A 22507-nucleotide genomic window follows, 5' to 3' on the forward strand; every position below is an offset into this window, starting at 1 on the left:
AAATTTTTCCGACATCATTGTGGCCGCGCGATGGGAATTAACAGACTTTGAACGCGGAATGGTAGGGAATTCAATATTCCGAGAGCCACTGCATCAAGTGTGTGCCGATGATACCAAATTTCAGTCATTTCCTCTCACCACTGACAACGCAATGGCAGACGACCTTCACTTATGACCGAGAGCAAGGACCTCTGAGTAGAGTTGTCAGTGCTAAGAGACAAGCAACGCTGCGTGAAATAACCACGGAAATCAATGTCGGACGTACGATGAATACCAAAAACTAAAGAAAGCTCCAGGATCCGATGGAACCCCTCTCAGAACCTATACAGAATTGTAATATTTTAATGGTTCAGCTTAACAGGTAGAACTCTTGAAAGCTGGTGTTCCGAGGCAATTATATGACATGCAGCTACAGGAAACAAGCAAAGATAAAATTGAATAAATTATTACACCTAAAAGGGTAAAGATTCCCATGGGTATCATGAAGTATGATGTAGGATTTTGAGACTCGGATATCTATCGATGATCTGCCGCTAAACATGACAGACGATAGAAAAATTGTTCTCTTTGGAGATGATATAAGTGTTGTTTTGAAACATGGGAAACATTATAAATCATACTGCTAATAGTATAGTCAGTAATATCAGCACGTGGCTTTCAGAGAACAAATTAACGCTTTGGTGTAACAGAACGCAATGCACACAGTTTGTGACACGGTACTCTTGCAAAAGTGAAATTTTATTATCCGAAGGTGGCTGCACCGTCAGTGATTTCGGCAATTTGAAATTCTTGTGATTGAGGGTAGATGCCAGGCATTCTTGGAAGTGTCTCGCTTAAGATTTTGATCGGAAACTGAATGCTGCTATCTTCACTACAAGAATGATATCCACTGTCTGAGACACTGAAAAACAAAGGTGTGTTTACGTTTCTTACTTACATTCTACTATCAAGTATAGTATTTCGGGGCAATTCTGTGCACTCACCAAAACCATTCTCAGCCTAGGAAATGACGGGCAAACTTATCTATATTGTTAGTTTATTAACTTAAAGTTGGCTATTTTTCAGGTGTCTCCGAATTCCAGCTCTGCCGTCCCTGCGCATATATTTCATGATGCGATTTGTTGTTGACGATAATGCCTTATTCAGAAGCAACTGTAGCATTCACACAGTGAAACCTAGACGGAACAATGACATACACTTGACTAACACATCCTTAAGCATTGTGAAGAAATGTGTATACTACTCAGCGGGTTTCATTTTCAGTTGGCTTCCAGCAGAACTGAGAAACTTGAATGATAAAACTCAAGTATTAAAATCACTGGTGAAAGATTTTCTTGTGGCACACTCCTTCCGCTCTCCACAACAGTTCCTCAGTGCAGGTGAGAACTTTTCTTTGTAGTGAGTTATTTATTGTTCTACTTTCTGTTTATTTGTGTTTTACTAATTGTTTAACTCTTTGTTTATCAATTTTCTGATCAGTATTCTGTAAACTATATGCTGACTCGTTCGATGACCAAGTAGCATTGGCCTGCATCAGCCCGTGAGACGTGATTAATACGAGGGCGTTCTGAAAAGTAATGCCTCCGAATTTTTTATTTGAAATCCCGTAAAGCTTTTCAAATAAAATAAACGTTATAACATTCTACGTCTTTATTCTTCATGTCTACTTATCTGCGGTCCCCTGCCGCAAGAGGGCTCTGAATTGTTACGTGCAACGTAGAGGTGTGTAACGTAGCTATGTTGTTGCGTGAGAAACAGCGTAGTGTTGTCGAGTTTTCAATTCGAAGACTTCGTCTACACAAGGAGAACTCTTTCCTTCAACAGGACAATGCCAGACCACACACGAACCCTGCAACATCTGCAACAGTCCGGCGCCTTGGGTTCATGTCAACGATCAATCCTGACTTGGCCCCATCCGATTTTCATCTGTCTCCAAAAGTTAAAGAAAAGTTTTGAGGACTCTGATAGTGATGAAACGGTGCAAGCAGAGGTGAAGTTATGACTCCGCCAAAAACGTCAAACATTCTATAGTGACGCTATCAACAAACTGTGCTCGTCAGCAGTGTGACTATGATGAGAAATAAATATGTATATATGAAGAATGAAGATGCAAAATGTTAATAACGTTTGTTTTACTTAGAGAGCTGTAAGAGTTCTCACATAAATTATTTGGCGACATTAATTTTGAACGCTTCCTCGTAAATACTATGGGACAAGTACACGAAAGCTTTCATTTTTCCTGCGACCTAACAAGATGCAAGCCCTCTGATTCCATAAAAAAGAAGGAAAATCAGGGTTTAAGATCCCGTCGACGACGATGTCATTAGAGACGCATCAGGGATTGGAAAGAAAAATGGCGGCCTCCTTTTCAAAGAAATAATCAAGGCCCTAATTTATTTAGGAAAATCACTCAAACCCGTATCTGAGTGACCGGACATGTATTTGAACCACCGACATCCTGGATACGAGTCTAGTGTTTTACAACTGCGCCTCCTCGACTGGTCCCAATAGGATGTTTAAACATGTACGCTAGAAATCGATAAAATAAACGGTTACAGCGGGTGACATCTATCCCACAGCCAGTGATGTACATCATGAAACACCTGAATTATTGATATTACTTACAATTTACGATATATGTGAAACGTTTGTCATAGTTCTTCTGGTGACATGTGCCTGATACATTCTGGACATATTCAACACTGCTAAGATAGTACAAACAAATGATGATTCGATCAGAACGGCAATCTGTTCAGACTTAACACTATTTCGTGATCCACGTGAAGATTCAATATTGGGTCTTCTGTTGTTTCTTACATACACTGCTGAGCCAAAATATAATGATCACTTGCCTAGTAAAGTGTTGTCGCCCCCCCCCCTCCCCCTTTGGCAAGCAATACAGCAGCTATTGCGTGACATGTATTCCGGAGACCTGTGAACGGTTTCTGGAGATATGTGATACCAGGTGTCTGCACATAGGTCGCGCAATTTTCGTAAATTGCGGGCTGGCGGTCTGTGGCCGCGGAGATGGCGGCCGATAGTGTCTCAGATGTTTTTATCACGTTCCGATCAGGTGAATTTGGAGGCCAAGGCATCAACATGAGCTCACTATCATGCTCCTCAAAGCACTGTAGCACGATTGTGACTGTGTGACAGGGACAGTTATCCTGCTGGAAGTTATTCGGGAGGACGACGGTTCAATTCTGTCTCCAGCCATCCTGATTTAGGTTTTCCGTGATTTCCCTAAATCGTTTCAGGCAAATGCCGCATGGTTCCTTTGAAAGGGCACGGCCGATTTCCTTCCCCATCCTTCCCTAACCCGAGCTTGCGCTCCGTCTCTAATGACCTCGTTGTCGACGGGACGTTAAACAACACTAACCTAACCTAACCTGCTGGAAGTTATCATGCCCTTCGGGGAAGACATCACGAACGAAAGGATACAGGTACTTTACAGCTATCATGGGGTGTTTTATTACTGCTAGAGATCCCCTAGGAGCACAGGTGAATATCCCCAATATCATAATACGGCCCACACCGTCCAGCGTCCGTGCCACGGTGCATGCTTCGAACTGCCGTTCGCCTGGATGACGGCGTATCCTGACATGACAATCGACCTGTTGCATCAAGAAAGATGTTCCACTCGACCAGACGGCACTTTTCCATTCATCCACTGGCCAGTCTCGATGAATCCGTTCCCAAACGCGAAGGAACAACCGCAGCTAAACCAAGACGAGGCAGAACTCATATGCTGATGCACAGGGGCCCTCAGACACTCCAGAGAGTGCGTGTAAAAAAATCGCACGAAATCAGTGGAAGGAATCAGGCGTGAGTTACAAAGTGATCGCAGCATTCGAGGCTACTCAGTGACTGTAAGCATTAAAAAGAATGTGGTAGAATGGTGGAGGAGTTCCTCACAAGCCCCACTTTTCCGTTATCAGTGCCAAATGACGATTGTATTAGCGTAAGGAGCGACGCCAGTGCAAGGAGGATGACTGGGGAAAGGCGATTTGGCCTCTTGAGTCACGTTAAACCTTGTGGAAATCCATCGGACGGAAGTGTCTCACTTTCGCGAATGCCTGGAGAACGTTACCTCACATCATGTGTTGTACCAAAAGTGAAGGACAGTGGTGGTGATATTACGATACGGGGATGGGAGTGTATTTCGTGGTTAGGGAGGGGTCTCCCTATCACGCTTAAGAAAACGCTAAATGCGAAAGGATATGAACACATTTTACAGTACTGTGTACTACGTACAGTGGGTGAACAGTTCGTAGACAAAGCTTGCATCAGAGTAAAAATGTACCCTGTCAGAAAGCAGCATCTGTGATGCAATGGTTTGTGGACAATAACATTCCTGAAACGGACTGACATGCCCAGAATCCCGACCTCAGCCCAATGGAACATCTTAGGGATGGGTTAATACTTCGACTTCGCTCCAGACGCCATTGTCAAACATGGTTTCTGCACTTCATCAAGAACAGCTAGCAATTCCTCCAGACATGCAGACACTTCACTGAAGTGTCCCCAGCAGAGTTTGAGCCGTCATAATGACGATGGGTGGACACACCACACTTAATGTTCACTAATAGGTGTGCGGATACTTTTGATCTGATAGTGTGTAAGTATGCCTCAACAGGTTCGACGCACTGCAGGAATTCACACGGCGCAGATGGTATCCGTTGTATTCCGCCAGCTCGTTATCGTAATTAGCATTCGTCGGCTGCTCTAAGCGGCTCTGCTCATTCTAGAAATGCTCGCGTAAGAAATCCCATGTGGCGTTCCTAAGTTATAACAGCAACAGTGTAGCCTACTAGAATCGTGTGGTGACGGAGGGGGGAAGGGAGAATTTATCCAATGATTCTTACGCTTCCTGGGTATTAGCACTGACTGGGTACCGCGAGTCCTTGCAGCCTAATTATGTCCAATATACTTAATAACCTAGTTCTTCCCTATCATAATCCACAGTATGAAGAATTTTGTTTTAGAGTTTTTTGGTAACGTCGGCATCATTAAGCACGGATAGCCACTGACGAGATGACCTATTAATCACGGATTCTGATGAGTCTTTGGTATGTTATACAGGAACCGGTTGTGAGTACATGGTTAAGGATTTTTCATGTAACGGCCCCCAGCTTTCGAGAAAATATATGCTGAAATTTTACACTTACCACCTATATCCGTAACTTTATTTATGTTTCCATCGACCGTGCGTTGTGCAAGGCCTAAAATTCACGTCTTCCACGCTGGCGAAAGAGGTTCAACAGCTTGAACAGACTCCTGCTGACATGCGGGATCCTCGGATTCATGAGGTTGTCTCCATACCCGTACACGTCCATCCGATCGATACAATTTGAAACGAGACTCATCCGACCAGGCACAATGTTTCCTGTCATCAACAGTCGTGTGTCGGTGTTGACGGGCCCAGGCAAGGCGTAAAGCTTTGTGTCGTGCAGTCATCAAGGGTACACGAGTGGGCCTTCGGCTCCGAAAGTCCATATCGATGATGTCTCGTTGAATAGTTCGCACGCTGACACTTGTTAATGATGGCCCAGCATTGAAATCTGCAGCAATCTGCAGAAGGGTTGCACTTCTGTCACGTTGCACGATTCTCTTCAGTCGTCGTTGGTACCATTCTTGCAGTATCTTTTTCCTGATATTCACGGTACACTCGTCAAATGGTCGTACGGGAAAATCCCCACTTCACCGCTACCTCGGAGATGCTCTGTCCCATCGCTCGTGCGCCGACTATAACATCACCTTCAAACTCACTTAAATCTTGATAACAAGCCATTGTAGCAGCGGTAACCAATTTAACAACTGCGCCAGACACTTGTTGCCTTATATAGAGGCGTTGCCGACCGCAGCGCCGTATTCTACCTGCTTACCTATCTGTATTTGAATACGCATGCCTATATCAGTTTCTTTGCGCTTCAGTGTAAATCACAGCATGCGCTACCAAATTAATGCATTTGACATCTTTTTTAAAACAAAGGAAAAACTCAAAACGTACTTGCCATCCAAAACATCTGGACTAGCAGAAAAAAAGTCCGGTGAAACATAAAAATATATCCGGAATCAAATGAAAGAGTTCAGTATACATTAGAATCATATGAACGGTACTGAAATGTGGACATGTAGTTCATCTAATAATATCACTCATAAAAATTGCCATTCGGTGTGCTAAAAATTATGGTATTTTAAGGGAAATACATGAAATTGGTGCAGTAGTTGGCAACCGCAGTTGAATAGTTAGACAAGATCGTGGAACTATTGAGGAAAAAGCATTTGAAGATGGCCTATTAAGCCGAAAACCAGTAAACTAAATAAATTAATCCTGTTATTACGCAATATTGTGCTTTTCATTAATCATTATGTTATTCTACCAAGAAGTGACTAAAGAATCAGTTAAAATCACCATTTCTAAACAAAGAAAACAATAACAAATAAAATAAATCCATCGCAACTTTCCTACACCGCCATCCATCCAAAGAAAACAACTCACCAACCAACTAGCACCCATTCCCAGCACAAAAAGCAAATAAAAATAAAATTAACACCAGTTAAATCATATACTCCTTCGAAATAAACAGGAATAAAACAAAATAAAGAAACATCTTTAATCAGCTTCATGTCCTATCACGATCCTTTAACGTAACTTTCTTGCAGGTTCTCTAACCTCTTTTCGGCACAGTCGTTTGACTATAGAAAATGGTGGCTCTGTATGGCAATTATAAAAATACAAATTAATACCAAGATAACGTAAACCCCAGGAAATACGTTATTAGAGATGGTACAGTCTATAACGCTTATAAACTCAAATTTTTCAATATGTGACATTTCAAAAAGTAACTTTTAAATTGGAATTACATGACGATAATTTTCTACTGGATTGGGAGCCGGTACTCCTATCCAACCACCATTGTCCCTGTTAACTAACCACGGAATATTTTAAATACGGTTTCAGTCATAATTAACAAAGCGTGTACATGTTTAGACCTCATATGACGTGGCGTAAAGGTTACTAATGGCCAGGTATCATTTGCTGTCTGTAATTTGTCCAGAACGAAGCTTCACAAGAAGTAGCAGCTGCGATCAGCTGGATAAAAGAAGACTATCCGTAACGATTTTGTCCATCAATCTCTAATTATTATTATTATTATTATTACTGTAATTGTTATCTGTGTGTCTAAGGTTTTAGTATTATTATTACAGAAATGGATGTGCAGATGTTCCTGCCTGAATCACAGCAGCAGCAGAAACAGCAGTCACTGTCCACAGGACGACTGCCTGACCTATCAGACCTCATGTTCTTCAACTACGCCACAGCACTCCCACCCTCAGAAATTAAGTCTCAGCTGAGTACTAGCTCAATACTGCAATTCACAAATAAACATAATTTTATACAACTGGATCTAAATGTATGAATGTAAGCCTACCACCTCACAATGACTTTGATATTTTGATTGAGATAGAGAATGTTCAGCATCTTGGTACTAGAGTGCAGTACGTGGAGCAATTGGGGCTATCTACGCAGTATGATAGAGTTCATGGAGAGAAAGATGGCGACTGAATACAACCCATCACGTACTCCTATTAACATCAGTATGTTACAGGGTGAGGGCTCCGTACAATCCTTTCAGTCGGCGATATTCTCGAAGTGCAGCTGCAGCATTTCTGTTGTTTTATAAAAACCTTCACCAATAATGCCCTGCTTCTTTTGTCCAAGCTCATGTTGACACGTTAACAAGTGCACTGCAATTGGTCAGGTGTGTGAGACTATGAATCACCATGAATGATCACAGCACCTGGTGGCTATAGTTGGAACTGGACGGTGGCACTGTGATGCTTGGAAATCATACTCTGGACATTAACGCTACCAAGTTTGGTACTCGTACAGTAATTAGTTCCTGTGTTAAATAGGGAAAGCTTAATTATAACCACGTGGTGTATAGACAGATGCTTACTGAACACCTCTGCCTCACTCGACTGCATTAAAGGCACACACCCCCCCACAATGATCTCAAGCAGTACATCTGAGGGGCTCATTGGGGGTGTTACAGGTGGAGACAGTAGAGGCGATACCTCTTATTTGTTAAGCTGTCCTGAAAAACATGACAGCCTATGCGTATCGGAAATTTAAGTACTCCCTAAGTGATACCTCTTATTTGTTAAGCAGTCCTGAAACAACATGACAGCTTATGAGTATCAGAAATTTAAGTACACTCTCAAGTAAAAGAAAAAGAGACATTTATGCTGAAACTTTGCATCTTCATTAGCATCTGATATTTGCATAGCAGGCATCGGTTCACCAAAATAACAGCGATTATCACACTGCTGCATCTGGCTTGCTAGAACAAACAAAGATATTTGTGAAGTATACATGAAACTATAACAGCACTCGACATGCATATATAAAGACACAGACACTCAGATATACTACACACTGCCATCGTTATTGGTACATATCTGTGATAACATGGCCGGCACCGGTGGCCGAGCGGTTCTAGGCGCTTCAGTCCGAAACCGAGCGACTGCTACGGTCGCAGGCTCGAATCCTGCCTCGGGCATGGATGTGTGTGATGTCCTTAGGTTAGTTAGGTTTAAGTAGTTCTAAGTTCTAGGGGACTGATGACCTCAGACGTTAAGCCCCATAGTGCTCAGAGCCATTTGAACCATTTTTTGTGATAACATGGCTAATATCCCAATATATAGACTATATCCACAGGCCATCCCTGTGATCCCATGTACCGTGATACTGAATTATAAGCAACGATTTCTGAAACAGTGAGAAAAAAAGGAACTGCCTAATTAATGTTAAAAATACTCACGCATGGGTCGAGATATGTTTCATATTAGGACCAAATATATCAGGCCCCTGATTTATATCTATGGGACTCATAGGCAAATTAAAACTACATAACACTCAACATATATCGAAAAAAATATTTAGATACACACACACACACACAAAGCAACTGCTACCTACGCACAATAACTGCCATTAACTCCACATATAATGCATCATCGAGAAAGGATGATCATGGTGTCCCAACATCATAAACCCCCTTCTCAAAGCAGGAGCTACCACTTGCTCCATCATCATCAGCATGTACTGACTGACATTTCACGACTAATGCTTAGATGCTGATCAGACTGAAATGAATAGGAGCTGTTCAGTGCTGATTATTTACAATTAGCAGTTAGGATGTGCTTGCATCTGGTCGTACATACACACGTATCGAGAGGAAATATTTCTGCAGAAACGGTAAGATGATCTGCTGCTTCCGGCGACTGATGCATTCCCACCAAAATGATTTTACTGTACAAGTGCAGTGTATTTCAGTAGAAACCGTTGCATGGTGCTTCTGACTAATGTTAAATTAAATTTTTAATGCGCAAATGTCGTCAATTCTGTAACGCATTTCCACAACTTTTGGCGTGTACAAATGTTACTGATTCTTGTGTTATTGAAAGCTGCCATGCAGTCCCATTACTGCATGTACACACGTGGAAAGCGATTTTGGTGAAACAGACATGCATATCTACAACTGTCAGCTTGTTTGTGTGCCAAAAACCACAAGGAGCACCACTGCGGTGCAACTCTAGCTCCATCTGCTGCACGCCTTGTGTGTGACATGTGAGTCAAAACATGTCTGTCACTTCTGAAAGGTGAGTCTGCACTCATGGCAGCTTCTGAAATTGCAGCGTGGTGCTTCATCAAACTGCAGCAGGAGCAGCTGCAGTGCGCCCACTCCAGCCCACGAAGCTAGAAAAGGAGTTCGCTTTCCGGATTATACGTGTACAGCAATTCGTATATTGGATGACTGGCATTTTTACTGTATACATCTATGTATGTAAGCAGCTATCGACCGCTTCTGCTTCCATGGTAAAGACGTGAAGAACTTTCAAGTTAGCAATTTTATTAAACAAATTACCGACAAAATCTGTTATTCCATGGGTTTTAAATTCTGCAAACGATTGTTATGTTGCTAGGTGTACAATATCTAGTCCAACATATTTAGGTGCATTGTAAACACCCTTTTTAAGCAGATCCACATGTGAATGGAGTTTTATAAACATTTTTTGTATGTTCTTTAATGCAGTAAATGGTCTCGATTCCAACATTTTCTAACAAGAACTCCAATGCAATGTACCATCGCTGTTTACAGTAAATACTAATATCTTATATTCCCCTGTTGTAGCCAGGTTTCTCCATATCCTGTGTTTAAAGCAATATGTAATCTGCGTTTCCACATTTGCAATAGCTTCTTCTTTTTTCCAATTTCACTTTACATTTTTCCTTTACGGCAGTTGCCTTCGCCATATACAGCTGTTTCGTTCCTTGACTTCGATGTCCTCCATTTACAGTTTTATTTTTCATATACATAGCACATTAACCGTGGTTGGAGGCTATAACCACAGTAGACAAACTTCAGAATACTATTAAACACTAGAAATCACCTGTTCTTTAAGTTATTCGTTAACTGAAACTACACAGAGGTGACTGGTGAAAAGTACTGTGGAGCACGTTGTGAATGCTGTTTGTCTGAAGCAACACCTTCCAATGAATTAAGTTGAGGATTGACATGTGTAGGAAATAAATACATTCAAGGTAATCGGGTTGATAACCGTTATAAAACTATGGTCTGTACGCCTTTAGTTTTAATCATTTTAATGCAGCAATCGATTACACGAACTATTAGAGGGCCGATACAGACAGTTGGAATGTCGACATAGTCTTGATGGAATTCTATAATGTTCTACTGGATGACGGTCTATGCGTCACAAGAAAATTACTGTTAAAAGTCAGTATGGTGTGTGTATGCTGTACAAGACTGTCAGTTTTTAACGGAAGCAAGAGATACAGGCGACCAGGTTGATGCCGTGGTTGTTCACTTCTGGAAGTCATTCAGTACAGTTCCGCACAGCCGCCTCATGAAAAAAGTATGAGCGTATGAAATAGCAGGCCAACTATGTGATTGGACTGAAGAGTTTCTAGCAAACAGAACACATCATGTCATTCTGAAAAGAGAGAAATCTTCAGAGGTAAAACTAACTTCAGGAGTGCCCCAGGGGAGGGCTGTAGGAAAATTACTGTCAACAATATCTGTAAATGACCCAGTAGATAATAACGGAAGGTCCGTAAGGCTTTTCACGGATGATGCAGTTCTATACAGAGAAGTCGCGTTGCTAAAAAATTGTAGTGAAATGCAACGAGTCCAGCAAAAGACTGACTCTAGGTGCAGGGAGTGGCAATTGATCCTCAAAATATGCAAATGTAACATATTACGAATACATAGACAGAAAGACCCTTTATTGGATGATTACATAATTGCAGGACAATCACTGGAAGCAGTTAGTTCTATAAAATACCCAAGAGTAGGCTCACAGAGCGACTTGAAACGGAATGACGACATAAAATTAATCATCACTAAGGCAGATGCCAGACTGAGATTCATTTCACGAATCCTCAGGAAATGTGAACCAACAACAAAGGAAGTAACTCATAAAATACTCGTTCCACCAATACTTCAATATTGCCCATCACCATGGGATTTGTACCAGATATGACTGACAGGAAATAGAGAAGATCCAAGGAAGAGCGGCGCATTTCGTTACATGTTCATTTAGTAAACGAAAGCGTCCCAGAAATGATCACCCAATTTCAGTGTCAGGCGCCGCAAGAGATCCTTCTGCATCATGGTATGGTTTACTTTGAAGTCCCGAGAGTATATATTCTTAGAAGTGTTAACAAATATATTGCTTCCTCCCACGAATAAAGACCATGGAGATAAAGTTAAAAAGATTCGAGCCTACGCGGAGACTTGCAGGCACTCGTTCTTCCCGCGAACTATTCACGACTCTGCCACACACACAGCAATGTGGCTTGCACAGTGTAGATGTAGCTGTAGAACATTTGATGATCGCTGAAACGAGGTGATGACTGGCTATTCGTTGCGGAATTTCCGTGTAGAACTCTAAATTTGTCTACGTGGAAATAGATTCGCTAGCTACGTTACTGGGGTCGGATATCTGGTATAGAGTCAAGATTGGGTAAGATGATGAAGCTGGGAAATATATCTGGTTAGTGAAGCTGCCAAAAACACCACCTTCCCAGCGGTCATCCTTGCTAACGTTAAGAATAAGGAAAAAATATAGTAAGAGTTGTTTCCATTATAGTAACTACTGGACTGCAAAGAATAGATATACATCTCTGCTAACATCGGGGAGAGCTGACTGTCTTGCTGGTAAAGATGTAGGTACCTAAAGGAGTCAATGTGTCCACCAGACTTAACGCTTTACCTATTAAAAGCTAATAAGCTGCTCACATGACCATGATGTTGCTTTTTGAAGCTTTAGCTTAGTGCTCTGACGCTACCACAGATAACATTATGTGTAAAAGCGTTACAGTACTACCACGTTACGCTCTTGTCAATATGTAGCCGTAAAATACTCGCGATTACCCTTCATGTTCGATGCAGTCTATAATTATTTATCACTTGTATAACATATTTCGCATTTTCTTGTTGCATTATGTGCAAAATATGGGATTTGTTAGACAGTCTGGGACACTCGCCGCGTTGGATTAATAGCTGTGTGATATAATTATCACGGGAAAATATGATGGAAGACTATTTCATGTGTAGATGATAAACCAGTTCAGTATTTACGTGTACATATGTCCAAACAACAATAAGACTCAAACACCAGCTAATTGTGCACACATGTAGCAGATTCTTCGTGGTTTCTATGGACTGTGATGTAGGGCTCACTACAGTATACTACCAAATACTATTGTGCACTTTGCGTGCATATCGAAGGCTTTCCTATTCAAGCAACAAATCTAGTTCTCATATACAGGGTGAAAAGTATTTAAACCGACAAACTCTGGGAGGTTGTAGGGGACATCAAAACAAAAATTTTTCCCTAATGTCATTTTTTCCTATGAGGAGTATTTAAAACAGTAGAGAAAGATTTCTCTGGCGGCAAATCAATTAAACCAACAAACATTTCTCCATTTTTTTATGACTAAGAGATAACAGATTAACACAACCCAGTTTCAAATTACAGTACATTTTCAAAAATGCCTCCATTGACACGTAAACAAAGGTTACGCCGTCGGATCATGTTCTGTCTGACACGGGCAAAAACCCCAGGAGTATCCTGAATTGTTCCTGCTGCTGCTACTATCCGGGCAACCAGATCCTCTTCTGATACAACAGGAGTTGCAGAAACAAGGTTGCGCATCTCTCCCCACACAAAAAAATCAAGAGGGGACATATCTGGGGATCGAGCAGGCCATGGTACAGGACCATCTCTGCCAATCCACGTTTCTGGGAACCGTCGGTCCAGGAATCGATACACACGACGACTGAAATGTGCCTGCGCCCCGTCATGTTGGAACCACATGCGCTGTCTTGTAGGGAGTGGGACGTCTTCCAGAAATTCTGGCAACGCTCTAGCGAGAAAAATGTAATAGTGCCTGCCATTTGATGGCCTAGGTAGCAGATACGACCCAATTAAACAGTCCCCAGCAACACCGACCCACACATTAACGAAGAACCGCACTTGATGAGCGCTACTAACTGTGGCATGTGGGTTATCCCCACTCCAAACATGCGAATTGTGAATGTTGAAGACTCCATCATGCCCGAACGTTGCTTCATCGGTAAACGACACAGAGGATGGAAATGTAGGATGCATTTCACACTGTTCCAGGTACCACTGCGAAAACGGGGCTCTGGGTGGATAATCAACTGGTTCCAGATTGTGGGAACGCTGTAAGTGGAATGGACGTAACAATTGCTCTCGAAGGACTGTTCTTACATTCGTCTGATTCGCCTCATGTTACGTGTAATTTTACGAATGTTGATTGAAGGCACCCGCTCCACATGTTGCAAGGCAGCTTCCTCAAATTGCAGCGTTCTTACCGTGCGACGGCGTCTCTGTCCAGGTAATCTGCTAAATGACCCGCTCTCACGCAGACAGCAGCAAAGGTCGTATGATGGGGGATACGCCGATTAGGATATTGTTGCTGATAAACCCGCTGTGCAGCTCGTCCGTTGTGGTGCGCTACGTAGTACGCACCAACCATATCAGTGTACTCACTCCAGGTGTATCGCTCCACTACTAAACAGAGACAATGCACTACTTCATTGGTGGACAGCAGTTGCCTACAACTGAAGAGCGTAATACGGTCTCCACCGGTTTAAATAATCCTCATAGGAAAAAATGACATTAGGGAAAAATATTTGTGTTGAGGTCCCCTACAACCTCCCAGAGTTTGTCGGTTTAAATACTTTTCACCCTGTAAATGTCCCAATACTTTTACGAAAACTCATAATTGTCTCCCATTCCAACGTATAAGTTTCAAATTTGGCTCAAAGATGCCTACAACCTTCCTCCGTAATGATGCAAAAAAGTGGCGCCCTGAGACGTCACCCTCGGGCTTGTCGACGCTTGAAACGGTGAGGTGTCGATAGATGCGAAACACAGGGGCAGAGCTCAGAAGTCCATGTGAGGTGTAGGGTGTGTTATTTATGTCATATTAGCACCAAATCTCACCACTACTTTTCCCAACGCCGTCGTGTACGTGTCACACTACGAAAAAGTCGTCACACCCTCTCTAACCCACTTATCACCCATTCTTTTGACACCTCGGAGATCAGATCCACGACATCCAGCGTTTAAATTACGCGGTTTTCTTACGGATGGCCTAGGAAAACATTTCAGGCATCGCCACTCAGAATCTGCACGACAAAACCTCAGCCATTTGTATAAAAACAGTCAATGAAATTACCCCCTCCCATGGGGCATTGATTCCCACACATTTCGTGGCTGAAAACATTTCGCAGTGTAATGTGCAACAGAACGACGTTTTTGACAATTTTTGGCGCTTTTGGCACCCAACTGGACGATTCAACCGTTCTCTAAGGCCGCTATTGAGCTGCAGCCCCATCGAACGTGATCTGACGCCTTTGGAGTGTAGCGTGATCGCAATTGTTGCTCTGGTATCAGGGTGGTAACGCTAGGGACCGTTCAAAACTGTCAGAAGACATTCAAACGTAATCCGGAGCAGCAACGTGTATTTATGCTTTTTTCGCCGCGCAGGGCAGGCAACCCCTTTGACACCCCTTATATTCCGTATGCCAACAAGCAAGGTGCCAGAGCAACAGTGGAAAGCCACTCAGCTGAATGGGTGTCGAAGTCTCTGTATAGGTATATTTTTAATGTGGTCGACAAAGATGTGGCGCTAGACTTCGGGGAGGAGGGCGGGGGGGGGGGGTAATCTCAGAGGAACCATTTACCGTTTTCTTAGGCACTTGTCAAATGTTACACTCCTGGAAATGGAAAAAAGAACACATTGACACCGGTGTGTCAGACCCACCATACTTGCTCCGGACACTGCGAGAGGGCTGTACAAGCAATGATCACACGCACGGCACAGCGGACACACCAGGAACCGCGGTGCTGGCCGTCGAATGGCGCTAGCTGCGCAGCATTTGTGCACCGCCGCCGTCAGTGTCATCCAGTTTACCGTGGCATACGGAGCTCCATCGCAGTCTTTAACACTGGTAGCATGCCGCGACAGCGTGGACGTGAACCGTATGTGCAGTTGACGGACTTTGAGCGAGGGCGTATAGTGGGCATGCGGGAGGCCGGGTGGACGTACCGCCGAATTGCTCAACACGTGGGGCGTGAGGTCTCCACAGTACATCGATGTTGTCGCCAGTGGTCGGCGGAAGGTGCACGTGCCCGTCGACCTGGGACCGGACCGCAGCGACGCACGGATGCACGCCAAGACCGTAGGATCCTACGCAGTGCCGTAGGGGACCGCACCGCCACTTCCCAGCAAATTAGGGACACTGTTGCTCCTGGGGTATCGGCGAGGACCATTCGCAACCGTCTCCATGAAGCTGGGCTACGGTCCCGCACACCGTTAGGCCGTCTTCCGCTCACGCCCCAACATCGTGCAGCCCGCCTCCAGTGGTGTCGCGACAGGCGTGAATGGCGGGACGAATGGAGACGTGTCGTCTTCAGCGATGAGAGTCGCTTCTGCCTTGGTGCCAATGATGGTCGTATGCGTGTTTGGCGCCGTGCAGGTGAGCGCCACAAACAGGACTGCATACGACCGAGGCACACAGGGCCAACACCCGGCATCATGGTGTGGGTAGCGATCTCCTACACTGGCCGTACACCACTGGTGATCGTCGAGGGGACACTGAATAGTGCACGGTACATCCAAACCGTCATCGAACCCATCGTTCTACCATTCCTAGACCGGCAAGGGAACTTGCTGTTCCAACAGGACAATGCACGTCCGCATGTATCCCGTGCCACCCAACGTGCTCTAGAAGGTGTAAGTGAACTACCCTGGCCAGCAAGATCTCCGGATCTGTCCCCCATTGAGCATGTTTGGGACTGGATGAAGCGTCGTCTCACGCGGTCTGCACGTCCAGCACGAACGCTGGTCCAACTGAGGCGCCAGGTGGAAATGGCATGGCAAGCCGTTCCACAGGACTACATCCAGCATCTCTACGATCGTCTCCATGGGAGAATAGCAGCCTGCATTGCTGCGAAAGGTGGATATACACTGTACTAGTGCCGACATTGTGCACGCTCTGTTGCCTGTGTCTATGTGCCTGTGGTTCTGTCAGTGTGATCATGTGATGTATCTGACCCCAGGAATGTGTCAATAAAGTTTCCCCTTCCTGGGGCAATGAATTCACGGTGTTCTTATTTCAATTTCCAGGAGTGTACATTCACCCCCTCCACCACCCACCATCCCCAACAACCCCGTGAAGGGTGCAAAACAGAAGGCTGGAAAAACCATACTTGCACTTTGCTGCTTCGGTTAAGTTAGAATTTTATCGAATAGTTTTGAACAGTCCACAGTGGCTTCACCTTGTGTAATAACAAACATTACGCTCACTCTACACCCAGAAGGCATAGATCGCTTTCGATGGCGTTGCAGCTCTACAATGTCCTCAGAGAAGAAATGAATAGTCCTGTGGGGTACCAGCAGTGTCGAAAGTTCTCAAGAATGTCGTTCTGTTGCTCATCACACTGCGAAATGTCATTTTCGACTGCGAAATGTGTGGGAATGAACGCCCCAAGGGAAGGATTGGTTTCACTGACGTCCTTCACACCACCCCTGAGGCCTTTTCGTGTCGATTTCGAGGTGCGATGTGTCTAAAATGCTTTCCTAGGCCTTCGTTAAGAAAGCCGTGTAATTTAAACGCTGGGCGTAGCGGCTCTGACCTCCATCTCAGAGACGTCAAAAGAAGGGGTAATACGTGGGTAAGAGGAGGGATGGCGGTCTTACCATCGTGTTACACATCCGCGATGGCGTCAGGCTGAAATGTGGTGAAATTTGGTGCCAATGTGACATCATTAACACATCTTACACCTCGCATGAACTTGGCCCTTTTTTCTCCGTGCGCCGACACATTACTCTCCTAACCCGAGAGTGACATCGCAGTGCGCCACTCTTTTACACCATTACGGAGGAAGGTTGCCGGCCGCTGGTGACCGAGCGGTTCTAGGCGTTTCAGTCTGGAACCGCGCGACCGCTACGGTCGCAGTTTCGAATCCTGCCTCGGCCATGGATGTGTGTGATGTCCTTAGGTTAGTTAGGTTTAAGTAGTTCTAAGTTCTAGGGGACTGATGACCTGAGATGTTAAGTCCCATAGTGCTCAGAGCTATTTGAACCATTTTTGAGGAAGGTTGTACGCATCTTAGAGCCAAATTTCAAACCTATACCTCGCAATGGAAGGCAATTACGGGGTCCGAAGAAGTGATACTCTTATTGTGTTGCACATTGTACTTGCCACATATGTACTCTCTGGAGCGCCGTACAGTGTACTGTTCCTCAGATTCGCACCCATTTCTGACAGGTCTTTACGGAGACAAATGTAAGGCGCGGCAGATGGCTGACTCGTGTCGCAGTGTCTTCCCAGGAGTTTCATCCGTTCGGTGTACTATCGTGGCAACAGTACTGTCGCAAAGATATCCTTAAATATCGATTGTCTAAATTTATGTCTATTACACTTTGGCTAAACCGACCTATTGCAATTCTAGCAGCGTGCCTCCTAATTTTTTCGATTTCAGCTGTATACTTATTTGATAAGGATTCCTAATGCTGGTCGCACTGGCATCTCGTAGGTGATATCCTAAAAGATGCGCTGCACATACTCAGAACCCTGCCAACATATCGATGTTTTCTATTCGACTTGCTTGTAACATATTCCACACCACTTTTTAGTGTTGTCGCTGAACGTGTTAACGACGTTACATGTCACATTCTGGAGGAATATTTGGTAACTCGGATTCAAATTATGGCAATTTTGATTTGTCTCTTGTTGCAGGTGCTCGAATGGGAGCCGAAAGGTAAGGCTATGCACTTCACTAAAAGTTTCTGCTGCTGTTGATGCGGGTCCTCGCGTCATTCGTATACTGATCCTGGCGTTGCGCAATGAGAGTCTAAGAGGTAACGAGGAAATCTGTAAGATCTGGTCAATTTTGGTGGGGTTTACGCTGACAAAATTGAAAGTATTACACCAAGAAGCAGCAGGTGGAGGTGCTCATCACATAGCGGATATTAAATGATTAAACTGGAACTGATATCCGTCATCAACATCAACGCAGTACATGAATACACAATTAAATTCGTTGCAGCGTGGAAGCTAACATCCTACGAATGTCATCTTGAGAACTTTTCTTATTATGTCTGTTCATGAAGATTGCTGACTGAGTGGGTGGGTGGTATGGAAGTATATGTTTCGCAATCTCACCTCAGACATCGTCCATGGGTGACTAATTAGGCGAACAGTCAGACCATTCTACAATCCGTACGTCCCTCATTTGTTTGTGGTGTGAACTGCATCTGGAATCTTGCACTTTCCTGCTGGAATATACCACTTGATAACGTTGTTGTGAAGGGCATGGTAACAGGGTTCACCATTCTGGAAATATATTTGCGACCATTCATTCATCCTTCGTCGGTAACCAAAGCAGTCCTGTTGTCACATTCAGGAGATCAGCACACGATGGTTACAGGAGTCAGAGAGATGTGAATCTCTAGAATCGTTGCTTCCTGTGACCTTCTGCCTCGTCATCTACGGACACGTTGACGTTGATGTAATTCGCCGCAAACGGAAGCGAGACTCAAGGCGCAACACCACAGAACGCCATTCAGTGTCTCAGCTGACGCTGGCTCTTCACCACACAAGCATTTGCCGTCTGGGGCATGGCGTGATATCGCATAGCAACTCGAGACCTCAACATAAATTCCAGTAATCTGTATCCCAAAGTTCTAGGAGACACTCCGCCCGTAACCTCAGCCTTGATTACAGCTGCTATCATCCGTCTACTTATCAGAACCAGAAGTTGAATCCTAAGAACTTCTCGCGGTGTAATTCTTCTCGCTACATTATTTTGCACTGAGTCCATCTTGTCACCACTCGGCAGTCACTGTACTGCAGGCAACGTCCTGTGTGAGCTGTCGGTATGATACACTCATATCATTCATGACAGTGATACGAACTTTTCGAAACTCTGGAAGATGGTGATAAGCGACAGGTGTACGTCTCCAAGCCGGCCGAAGTGGCCGAGCGGTTCTAGGCGCTACAGTCTGGAACCGCGCGACCGCTACGGTCGCAGGTTCAAATCCTGCCTCGGGCGTGGACGTTTGTGATGTCCTTAGGTTAGTTAGGTTTAAAGCAGTTCTAAGTTCTAGGGGACTGATGACCACAGCAGTTAAGTCCCATAGTGCTCAGAGCCATTTGAACCATTTTTTTTGGATCTGTTCGTCGGATGACATCAACTGACTAGTCCACGTTCGAAGCCACTGAGCGCTCCTGACCGACCCATTCTGTTATTACTGCTTCTCTACTGGCAACGCAATACTCTCCCTACGCCTTTTATACTGTTTCGTTGAATGGTTCGCACGCTGATACTTGTTGATGCCCCAGCATTGAAATCTGCAGAAATTTGTCGTTGGTCCCGTACTTGCAGGATCTTTTTCCGGCCGTAGCGATGTTGGAGATTTGAAGTTTTACCGGATTCCTGATAGTCACGATACACTCGTAAAATGGTCATACGGTAAAATCCCCACTTCCTCGCCACCCCGGGGATGGTGTGTCCCATCGCTCGTGCGCCGCCTATAACACCACGTTGAAACTCACTTAAATCTTGATAACCTTTTACTGTAGCAGCAGTAACCGATCTAACAACTGCGCCAGACACTTGTCGTCATATATAGGCGTTGCCAAGTGCAGCGCCGTATTCTGCCTGTTTACATACCTCTGTATTTGAATACGCATCCCTATACCAGTTTGTTTGGCGCTTCGGTGTAGTATTCTTCTTTTGTAGGAATAATTTTTTTCTGTATTGAAATTACTGAAAATACGCTCACATAAAGAAGGAATTTTAATCAAGATACCCGACGGGTATGAAAATACTGGAGCGTCAATTTGGCAGCGTTGGTTCAGTGTGTTCATGGTGTAACACTTTCCATTTCCGTCAAGGAAATAAACAGAGTTATGAATACATGAAATAACTCCATATTGTTACTGTAGACTTGAGGAATAGGGATGAGTATACGATACTGGCAGTCTGAGGAGTCACAGTGATTGCGGGGATCCTTTTAAGATGCGTCGGACGACGCACTGAAAGTTATAGAGTTTAATTCAGGAAAGATATTTCTGGGAACAGGTGACGAAAGCTGATGAGAGAGAAAGAGGCGGAGGCAGGAGGTAAACAACCCGGCCAGACGAACCGGCGGCACGGCCGGGAAGACGCTGATACGAAGACAGCACGTAGCAGCAGTGATGTAAAATGCTGACGATCGGAGGGTAATAAGCGGGCAGAAGACAGATGATTCTCATTACTCGCTAACAATGTTTGAACTGAAGCTTACACCAATGACTGACGAGCGAACTGTCATAGTAGTACAAAATAGTAGTTTTTTGTATTTGTCTCTGGTTAATGATGAGAAGTTACTACAGTCGTGGAAAGAATATCGATTGATCAGTGATATTGTCGACAATGGCTTGCAGGAGCTGAAGAACAAACACAAAAATAAAACAGCTGATGTTTAAGTATATCCCTGCCGACCGGAATGGCCGAGCTGTTCTAGGCTCTACAGTCTGGAACCGCGCGACCGCTACGGTCGCAGGTTCGAATCCTGCCTAGGGCATGGATGTGTCTGATGTCCTTAGGTTAGTTACGTTTAAATAGTTCTAAGTTCTAGGGGACTGATGACCTCAGAAGTTAAGTCCCATAGTGCTCAGAGCCATTTAAGTATATCCCGTAATATCCGTTACGTAAACTGAGAGAGGTAGCAGAGTAGTGGCCTACATCATTGTTGTACACAAAAATAACGTGTGAGAAAACAGACCCACAAAACGAGACTGAACTCGATGAAATAAGCACGTATCTAGACGTATAAGCACGTATCCCATACTTCTGGACTTTGTACCGGCTCTGCCTAAGAAGAGCATATTTCTGTTGGCTGACATGCTTGAACATAAATTTGAAAGCCTGTCACTCATTGTAAATTTTCAACCAGTGTGGTCGTGAATAATTATGAAACTGTTCTCTCTCTCTCTCTCTCTCTCTCTCTTTCTCTCTCTTTTATTTATTTTTTTTTTTTTTTTTGCCCTGAATTTTACCCTCAAGAGGTAGAACATAACCATTGGAAACGCAATCTGACTGGAATACTAACGTATCAGAGATGATTGAAGTCCTGCAAGTGCAACTAAATAGGTTCTTAGGAAATGCTTCCCAATAAATTTTGACTTTAATGACGACTAAAAACACTGAATAATGACAGTTCATCGTGTATTAAGCCATGCCTTGTCGACTCAACTTGTGCAGGACAAATGTGCTTGCCATTTGTGATCTACACTGCTCTGAGCTAGCGTCATGGAGAAAGTGAAATACAGTCACACCGTTACAGCAAGCGCGTGCGTCATACTACTGCATCACGTCGCCTTACGTGTGCCGTGTAAATCTTATAGAAGATAATTGCCAGAGCGGCACATAACTAAATGCTGCTGCCAATGTGAATAATGAAATGTAAGTGAATGGTGCACTTTTCTCACGAAATGAATTTGTAAATACATATGACCCGGTGAGAGACAGACGGTTGGAACAGTAGAAAAAGGCAATTATGGAAAGTAATAAATTCATGGATGACAAAAGTGGTGAAAAAATATGATAATGATAAAAGTAAGACTAAAGAATGAATTAGCGTTCGTGGGTACATACAGTGCATCAGATCTAGTATTTTTAACATACCAACTTTACGTCGCCATACAAAGAAAATTCAATATAATATTACAAAGCTGTATATCTTGATTTTAGAAGTAAGAGAGAGTATGTGTGTGATTACAAGTCGCTTGAATCTATGGATATTTGAACTAGGTTCAGATCCTGTTTACCACATGATCTGCTGAAATCGAATGATTCTAAAGAGATCAAGTTGCCCACACCAACTGTAATG

The sequence above is a fragment of the Schistocerca piceifrons genome, chromosome X (genome assembly GCF_021461385.2).
Source record: "Schistocerca piceifrons isolate TAMUIC-IGC-003096 chromosome X, iqSchPice1.1, whole genome shotgun sequence".
Classification (NCBI taxonomy): Eukaryota; Metazoa; Arthropoda; class Insecta; order Orthoptera; family Acrididae; genus Schistocerca; species Schistocerca piceifrons.